Raw genomic sequence first — 9707 nt, 5'->3', positions numbered from 1 at the left:
CACTGAGCAATGCCACCAGCAAGAGCCACTGCTGGCAGAGCAGAGCTGGTGCCCCGCTGCCCACACAGCGCCAGGTGCTGTTACAAACACTGCAGTGCCTGCAAAGAAAAAAGGGAATGAAATTTTAATCAGAGCTTCTATCAACTGTGCAGAGTTTGAAAGGAGTGTGCTCCTGCACCTGCACCTTCATCCTCCTCTTCATCATCTCGGGTGCTGTTGCCTTCCAGGATCTGGTCCTTTCCCTAGGATTTCAAGGCACCCAAATTCTGTCTTTTGGAGCAAGAGACCAGCTCCATCTCTAATTTATATCTTTTAATCAGGGCACCAAAGAGTGGGAGAGCTCAAGGGACCCATGTCCCTTTTTACTACAAAGTTATTGCTTTAATAAACATGGGAAGGAGGCACTAATGGACTTGGGAGCTTCCCTTGCTTAAAAATTTAGTAATCAAGCCAGCTGTTAATGAAACTGCAGATTAGTCCTAGGGAACAGCAACTCATTTCTTGGAGATGTGGACGTGGGGACATGCAGCCAGCACAGCCCACCTGCATGGAGGCTCTGCATGGACTGGGGGTGCTGGGGCTGCCCTGTCCAGTGGTCCCATCTCCCTGTGGCCATGGGCAGCACTGGGAGCGCAGTGGTTGCACACTGAACTCACCTTTACCATGAAGCTGATGCACTGTGAGGTCATGGGGAGCTACTCAGAGCGCATTGTCATGATTAACCAATTAATTAGCCATTATGCAAAGCGTAACTGAAAGCTCCATAATTAGGCAAGCACCCCAAGCTGCTCTTTCTGAAGATGCTGTGCTTCCTCACTGCCTGTGGGCTGTGCCACTAAATCCAGCAGCAGTTTGGTAATGTAATGGTTGGCAATGACGGTATCCCCACCCCACAGGCAGGCTGCAGCCCTGCAGCAGCAGCAGTCGTCCCCATTCCTCCTTCTCCTTTCTTTCCAGCAGAAGTCTATTCATTAGTAATGAAGGAGTGAGACAACAGTGAGCAATAAAAGTCTGAGCAGTGGTGTTGAACGCAGGTGGGATTTCCCCAAAGGGTGACAGCACACACTGTCCCTGGGCAGGAGGGCACATAGTGCTGCCAGGGGCACATTGCAGAACCCTGAGCACTGCCTTTGCACCCAGGGCTGCTAACATAGCCCTGCAGTCCCTGCATCCAGAGCCTTGTAACGGCAGACCTGTGACAGAGCACAGCAATTTGCTTAGTAACAGTGTGAAGTTACGACTCAAAGCCACTTCTTGAAAGTAATAGAGGCATTTGGCTAATCCTGTTCCATCCACTGTCATTTAATTTGGAAGCAGCTTGAAAGCTTCATCCCCTCCGTGTTTGCCTTCGGTCTGTGCTCCCTTGCAGGGAAGAGTGTGGAGTGGAGCCCACATGGAGGGCTCTGTGCCTATGGAGCCTCAGCAACTGGGGAGCACAAGCAGCAGTGCAGCTCCACAGCAAGGGGCCGTGGGGGGAGGAGGGCTTTTTGCAGGGCAGGGCCGTGTAAAGAAATCTGTTCAAGTACTAACATCCCTGTTAGAAACAACCACCCTAATTAGTCACAACCCTAGTTGGAAATAAATAGTAAACCAGTGACCTTCCTGACCATTTCCGCACCCAGCCTTGTGGATAATGGAGCTGTTGGCACAATAATGAGAGGGTTGGTGCCAGCCCACGGTGTGCAGCTGTGGCACTATCACCCCCCTGTACACACACAGCTCTCAATTTGAATTTAGCCCAGCTTTTCATGAAGGTAACGCATATTATCCATGATGGGCTGCTGTGGTGCTGCAGCTGCTCACCTGTGGGAATTCACCTTGGGCTGGAGGATGCAAGAGGATACAGGAGGGTGCAGGAGGAACCTGGATGCAGGATGCAGGGGGATGCAGGAGGGTGCAGGAGGATGCAAGACAGAGAGGATGCAGGGGGGTTCAGAGGGATGCAGGAGGATGCAGGAGGGAGCAGGAGGCAGGATGCAGAAGGATAAAGGAGGATGCAGAAGGACACAGAAGGATGCAGAAGGACACAGAAGGATGCAGAAGGATACTGGAGGCAGCAGAAGGGCTGCACTGGGCACCCTGCAGCACGGTGACCCCATTCTGCCTTTGGGGCCAATTCTGGGGCTGTGCTGCAGTGCACAGAAGGGACCTCGTGGTGTCCCCACTGTGTGTCCTCAGCACTGTGAGCTCGGGCACTGGTGGTGTGGAGCATCCCACAGTACCACGTGTTTGCTGCTGTGATGTTCTGCTGTAGTGCTTTTGCACAATATATGTATTAGTCCTGCTTCGAGCAGTTTAATGAATCTGGGCCTTTAGGGAGAATTAACAGTGTATTAACACTGCATCTGAAAAATTAAAGGAATAGTCGAGCAAATTTCTTTTTATTGACTTTTAGTGAGCCATTTAATCCAAACATCTCGTTAACTGCAATATAACTATACTATATAATGGGTTTTGCAATAGGAACAATTAGCTTTGCAATTAGCATAAGAGTGAGCTCTCTGCAACTGCCTGCGATTGGCAACGGGCCTATTAATGAGGTGTCCTGTAGAGAAAAAATAATAGCATTTCAGAGGGGTGGAGTGGAACCGTTTGACTTTAAGCACCAATAATATTTCTCCTATCGATTGGGTGTCCCAAATGATGTAGGGGTGGGGAGGGAAGGTCGGCTGCTCGCGGCGGACTCATTTCTCCTCTGTCATTGGCATGGAGTCCATCAGTGTGATTTGTGGGTGAGCTGTGGAGCCCTGCAGCAATTAGCCCGTTTCGTTAATCCTTGTGTTGTGATGGGGAGAGGGGGAGATGTGTGGTCCTGGGGGTGCTGCACATCCGATGGCACAGTTATTGCTGTCGGGATTTCCCCTGCTGGAGGTCTGAGTGTCCCCATGCACCCCTGGAGCCCTTTTCCAGCAGAGGATATACCCATGAACTGAAGCACACTGTGAAATTGGGATTCATCCCCCACGCAGCAATGACCTCCTCTTGCATAGCGAGCTGAAGACAACAAGGTTTGACATCTCAGGCTGTTGAATAAATAATAACCATCAAGGATGTCAGCGTGCAGGCTTTATTCAAATCTCCGAGCCAACAACACTAACTTAAACTTTATGATGCACTGTTACAGCCTCTCAGAGCACTGCCTGCCAAACAATATGTTCCGTGAAAACTGATATCATCTGCTTGTTATCTCCAGCGCAGCCCTGTAGTGCTGCTTTATTGATTTGCTGCACAGTCACAGCAAAAAGTTGTCTTTTTTTTCCCCCCCCTTTGGTATCTTTTTATGATTCCGGAGGATTTGTTTCCGCTCATCTGTCATTTTTCACCCACTCCTATCTCGGCTGTTTTGTGATGGTAACAAGGAGAAAAAAATAAGACCAACCCCACAACGCGCTGCTGATTCGTTCAACTGCATTAACAAAGAGAAAGCGGAGGAGTGGGGATGGTGAGCACCACTGGCAGCCACGTGGGGGGACAGGCGGGTGGATGGACACATGGACAGACCTACAGGTGGACAGACCTACAGATGGACAAAGCTACAGAGGGACGGACCTATAGGCAGACAGACCTACAGATGGACAGACCTATAGGCAGACAGACCTATAGGCAGACGGACCTACAGCCAGCCAGACCTACCAGTGGACAGACCTACAGACAAACAGACCTACAGGTGGACGGATGGATGGACAGGAGCCAGAGTCAGAAAACTCAACCATTTCCCCCATTACCAGGGACCATCAGAAGTGTTTCCCAGCGGTTCTTTGAAGGCGATCGACTGATGCACCTCTTTTTGTTTCTGCTCCTCCCCCGCACGTGGCACACCCCTATATTAATTATTACATCCTGGATGGCAGTTAATAGTGTTGTGGTTTTCAGGAGTGAAGATCCAAGAGCAGAAGCTAGTCCTGACGTTTTTACTGCCAATGTAATTACAAACAAAGTGCTCTCGCTGGCGGGATAAATAACTGCTGCCTGGCATCTGCTGACGTCGGAGCAACGCAGGGGTGTGCGAGTTTTGGAGCATCGTTGCTCAGGGATGCAGGTTTGGGGGGCTCAGCACAGCTGGGTGTGCACATCTGGGGCAGTGTGCAGAGCCCACGCTTTGCTGCATCCCAATTCCTGAGCCTGGCTGCTGCAGAGCTGTTTCCAACACCTGGGGAGCAGCTACAGCCAAAGGAAGACAGAGAGGCACTGATGGCATCACAGAGCCCGGGGTGAGCATCCCTCGCAGGGTCTCCATGGCAATCGGCTGCTACCTGCCCTGCTGCTCCTCGGAGGCACGGGCAGTTTTGCAGCAGCCACGGGCACGAGGCTCAGAAATCACTGAAACATCAGGGAAAGTCAGTGGGAAGGAAAACCCAGCAGCAAAGTGGCCATATCAGCATGCAAAGCATTGGCACGGTGACGCTGTGCGCTCCCGCAGGGGACGCAGAGTGCACGGCCAGGTCTCAGCACAGCGCCTGCTCTTCCCTGCAACTTCACTTCAACTTTACTTTAAAGAAGACAGGGATACAGAGGGGAAATTCTCCTTGCTTTTCTGATGCTGCGTTTCCCTTCATCACCGCTAACCACGAGAGCTCTCACAAAGAATTAACACGCACCAAACCCCTCGTAAATCTCCGAAGCTACAGATGAGACATGGCAGAACAGGAGATTATGAGCTTTAAGTTCCATTCATTATTTCAAATTAGCATCAAACTGTGCAGCCCCATAGCAGAGCTCACAGAGCTGCCACCACCTGCACCAACCGCTGCCCGGATCTGAGTGGTATTGGGCAGAGCTGGGAGGAGCTGCCCACGTTGGGTCGTGTTCAGAAGTGTCCCTTCTCACCCACTGGGATCTATCGCTGCTTTATTTAGGCGAAATGGATTTGAGCAGTGATTGATCACCCTCTCTGGAAAGGCGTTTTGCTCTGGTGCTCCATTTAGTCCGATTCCTGGAACAGCGGCAACGTCAGAAATAATTCCTGAAACCGACTGTGAAATTTCAATTCTGTCCCTGGGGGGCACTGGGATGGATCGGGTCAGAGTGGGGCCAGCAGGGAACCGGGGCTGAGCCACCGCCACGGCTGCAGGAGGGGCTGCACGGGGTGGGGTGAGGAGGGGGTGCAGACCCTGGGAAGGGGTTAATGGTGGAGGATTGAATGGCCTTAAGCTGCACCAGAGGAGGTTCAGGTTGGATATTAGGAGAAATTTCTTCTCCAGAGAGTGGTGATGCATTGACACAGACTGTGCGGGGAGTGGTGGGGTCACCACTGGAGGTGTTCAGAACTGTGGGGATGTGGCACTGAGGGATGTGGGCAGTGCACAGGGATGGAGGTGGCTGTGCTGCCAGGATCTGTCCTTCACACTAACGCTGCTCGCTCCATTGTAACTGCATTTCATGACCTTCTCAGGGACTTTCAGGTTTTTCACAAGAGCTGTGAAGGGAAGGATGTAAGAATTAAAAGAAACAGCTCTCAGGTTTCCTTTCAGTGCAGAACGACCTGGGCAGAAAAGGAAAACTCCTGAGTTATGAGACGCAGCTGAGACCTTTGCAGCACGCAGCGATGCTCAGTGCTGGGCTTTGTGTTTGCTTTGTGCGGGGTCACCTGCACTGCCCATGCAGGGCAGAGGGCTCTGCTGAACCCAGTGCTGATGGCTGAGGACTGCCCGGCCCCTCCTCAGTGCCTTCCATCAAGTCAAGCTCCAGCGAGCCAGGAACCGAGCTGGAAAAGCCATTACATCTCAGCACAGTGATACACACTGCTCTTAGCTCAACGCTGTCTACCAGCACACAGACCCACAGCTTCCCCTCTCAATCTCATTGCAATCCATTTTTCATCACCCTGACAATGCTGGGCTCTTTTTGCAGCGGGCCCTATTGCAGCAGGCTCTGGCTCTGTGCAGGGCAAGGGGATGCAGGACCAGACCTCAGCCCCCACTGCCGCCCTCCTGCATCCCCTACAGCAACAGCACACTACCATTATGATGCCGTTAATTATGCCGTGTAATTAGATAACGCATATTCATATTTCAGTAATCACTGCGCAGTTCATTCTGCACTTGGCTCCTCGTGCTGCAGTGATGCAGCCTTTACCCGTTCGCTCACTCATAATGAACAACCACTTCGAATTTTAAAAAGTGGAGGATATCTTTCTGAGTTAATTAGCTTGAAATTAGCTTAATCACAGCTCATTTAAACTTATCTAAACAACAGCACGAGGAACTTACTCAGCTTTACCCCAAAGATGCCGCTGCTGGGGATGCCCAGGTGGAGAAGGGGGACCATATATGCAGCCTTTGTAGTGGTGAGGAGCTTGAAGAATCCTCTCTGGTTGGGCTGTAAAATACAACCAGCACTCATAGCAGCACCCTCTGTAAGGCACACCTGGTGTGAGCAGCATCACGGCCCTGTGTTGCACTGTGTGCAACCTGTTGGCTTCAGCCCCGGCGGGATCCGCCCTGCAATTAGCTGTCAGGAGTAATGAATTAACCCTGAGTTTGATCCTGCACAGAGAAACATCGCGCTGGAATGAGTTTATTATTTGGTGTGCTTTTCGGAGCTGTTGAACTCGGTGTTAGGATGTAATCAATGGGATGTCTGGGCTTCCCGGAGGTGAGTGTGAGCATGCAGTACACACATCGATATTTGGAGATCAGAGATGGCTGCGAGCCCTGGAAAAATCCCGTGAGCAGAGGGGTGAGAGGGAGCAGAGGGCATCAGAGCTGACATCTGAGTCCTGCCCTGTGCTGTCCAGGCAGAGCTTGGCTGGGGAGGACGTGCAACCAGACCCTCGGTGCCATAGGGGAGACATGGGACCATGCTGGTGGTGGCTGGAGGGCTCCGAGGGCACTGCCCATGTCTGCAGCACCTGCCAGGTCCCAGGGATGGGGAGCTGGATGTCCTTGAGAGATGCCTGGGGATGCTGCTGGCACCTGGGTCCCCCCTGCCTGTGCCCACTGGGATGTGCCACACTACTCCTCTTTTGGTTCACTGTCAGAAAGATACAAGGAGGCAGCATTCCAGCTCCCAGGAGCCCACGTGCTGTGGGTTTGGGGTTTGCTGGTGGGGGAGGTGGGTTCCAGGTGGCCCCCATTTGCAGCCTCGCTGTGCAGGGCTGAGCTCATTCTGCAGAGTGCTCAGGCAGGTATAGCTCCCTAATTGCAGGTTTGCTGCATGAACAAATTATTTCCGCCATGCCAGCACTTAACAGAAGCAGCTCCCTTCGGGGACACTCTTATTTCCCATATCATGAAAAATGTAAGTACTGTTTAGGGCCTGTTTTACCACTCCTGTGTTTGTGCAGCTCTCATTAGGAACGGTGGGATGCGTTGTGCCGCGCTGAGGGGCAGTGACTCCAGTGCTTTGCATCAGCACAGCACAGCAATACCTCAGGGCTCCTTCAGAAGAGAAACGAGCTCAGCTCCCACCACTGCAATGAGCTCCCCAGTCACTCTGGCTCCGTCATTTGGTCTGCAGTTAGCAACAAGGTGAATGTTAATTCCAGACCATCTTTTTTCTCAGTCCTGCTGCTGTTTGTTTGCTGGCGTGCTCCTTTCTCTGACAACAATGCACCATACGGTGCCTCCAGCGCTGGGACTGCAGCCATGGGGGTAACAGATGCAAAGTGGCCCCAGACAATAGACGTTGAAATCTGTCACTTTGGAGGAGTGAGAAAAGCCACCAAACAAGGCATGAAATATTCAGCAAATGCAGCACAGCTGGGGCAGATAAAGGCCTGTGAGCTCCTCTGGGCTCCCTTTGCAGGACGGCTGGAAGGCACAGCTCCAAGAAGCAGCTCTGCAGGGCGCTGGGCTGGAGGAATGTGGGAAGTGCTCTCCAGGTCTGGGAGCTCCGAGAGGGCTCCGTTGCCTGATTTGCACAGAGCTCACACTGCTCATTAGGGAAGGCATTAAGACGTGACTTACAAATGACTGCAGAGCTCGGCAAATGTCACTTCAATCGAACCGTTATTAGCTTATTGATTTGTATTAAGCAAGTAGATAAATACTTAACGGCAACAGCACTCTCATCATAAAGTGAATTAGTGCTTAACGTGTGTCTGGCTCATTAGCAGACTTAGCACACCTTGTCACCGCTCCCAGGACTGGCAGCCAAAGCTCTTAATTACTCACTCATAGCAAAAGGGATCAGCTGAGCTGCCCCGACTGCAGAGCTGGGCAGAGAACAGAGAAGAAATGGCCTTTAGCTGGGAGAGGATGTTATAATTTTGTCCCATGGGCTGTTCTGTGTGCTTCAACAGTGCCTGTAGGAAAACATCCCTGGAAGCAGAATGGGAGCTGCAGTCACTGAGGCTCAGCGTCCCCCTCTGACCACTCACTGTTCGTACACCAGGACAGTCAGCTCCTATTCAGCCCCAGGTTTGCAGTTTCCATCTTAGTGGGTTTGTTTAAAAAAGATCCCCGGAGGTCGTGGTGTTCTTCCAACGTTTTCCCTTCAGGAGACAAAATCTCCTTTCCAGTGTTTTCAAACGCTGTGAAATTCAAATCGATAACTTGGAAATGAAATCGCCCTCAAGCACATTATAAACAAGGATTACCCCAACCAGGCGGACTCACTGCGGTGGGATTGGGGCAGCTCAGCCCCCCCACGTTGTAATGCAGTGGGAGATGCGGATGGGAGGAGGTGGCTGCTGGAGCACTCTCCTCACTCTGCTCCATTGTGCAGCTTCTCCCGTCCAGGATTTGGGTTTGTGGTTTCCCACTGAAGTGGACACCTCCACTGGGGACATGATGGGGCTGGCAGGCACGGCAGGCAGGCTGTGAGTGGGTTAGAAAAGTAATTAAAACTTGAGATGCCTTTCTTATTGCAGGTGGGAACTGATATTGATAGTGCTCTTTCTTGGCTATTTCCCTCAGAAAAGCGGCTGAACAGAATATTAAAGAAATCCATTCTCATCACCCCCTGCACATCCCATCTCTCCTCCCAGGACACCCCGCTCCCCCCTTCCCCTATCAGCAGCACCTGGGCTCTAATTGCATCGGACAGGGCTGAGCTGGGACGGATGGGCACACACTCACCCACAGCTCCGCATCCCTGCGTGGGGCTGGGAGCGGTCTGGGCTGATTTCCTCTACATTTGAGCAGGGAGTAAATTGGAAGACATGAATCATCTTGACGCAGACGCTGCTGAGATGCATTACCTGGCTTGGCAGCTCACTCCTCTCTTCCCACAACCCCGCTGGCTCCGTTCCTTTCGGTGCAAACTTCCAGCTCTCAGAGGCAGGAGGGCTCCTGCTCCCCGTGCTGCTCTGTGCTCATGTCCCCAAACAGGGACTGCAGTGACCTGGCCACGCTCCCCCTTCTCCCAGCACTGCCAGACCACGCCGTAGCTCCAGGCTGCAGCACAACCTTGCACACAGCAGCTGCAGGAGGCTCTCTGTGCTGGGCTGTGGGCAGCTCACCAAGCAGCTCAGCATTTGCTGAATTCTTTTTCCCAGATGCTGCCTCTTGCAGGACACGGAGCTGCGATGTGCATGGAGCAGCCTTCTGCCCCCTGCTCAGCTGCGCAGCCCTCATTAACACCTGGCTTTTGCCACTGCTGTTGGTTGCCCTGTGACACCTGGGGCTGTACAGAGGCACTGTAAATAACACTGCTCTCTGCTTTATGAACCACAAGCATCGATCTCTGCTGCTTTGACCAAGGGAGGGGATAAACCCATGACTTGCACGCCAGTGTGGTGCTGCAAAGCAGAAAGCGCAGCCTCC

Source organism: Gallus gallus, chromosome 23 (assembly GCF_016699485.2).
Source record: "Gallus gallus isolate bGalGal1 chromosome 23, bGalGal1.mat.broiler.GRCg7b, whole genome shotgun sequence".
Taxonomy (NCBI): Eukaryota; Metazoa; Chordata; class Aves; order Galliformes; family Phasianidae; genus Gallus; species Gallus gallus.
Note: the sequence above shows the minus strand (reverse complement) of the source record.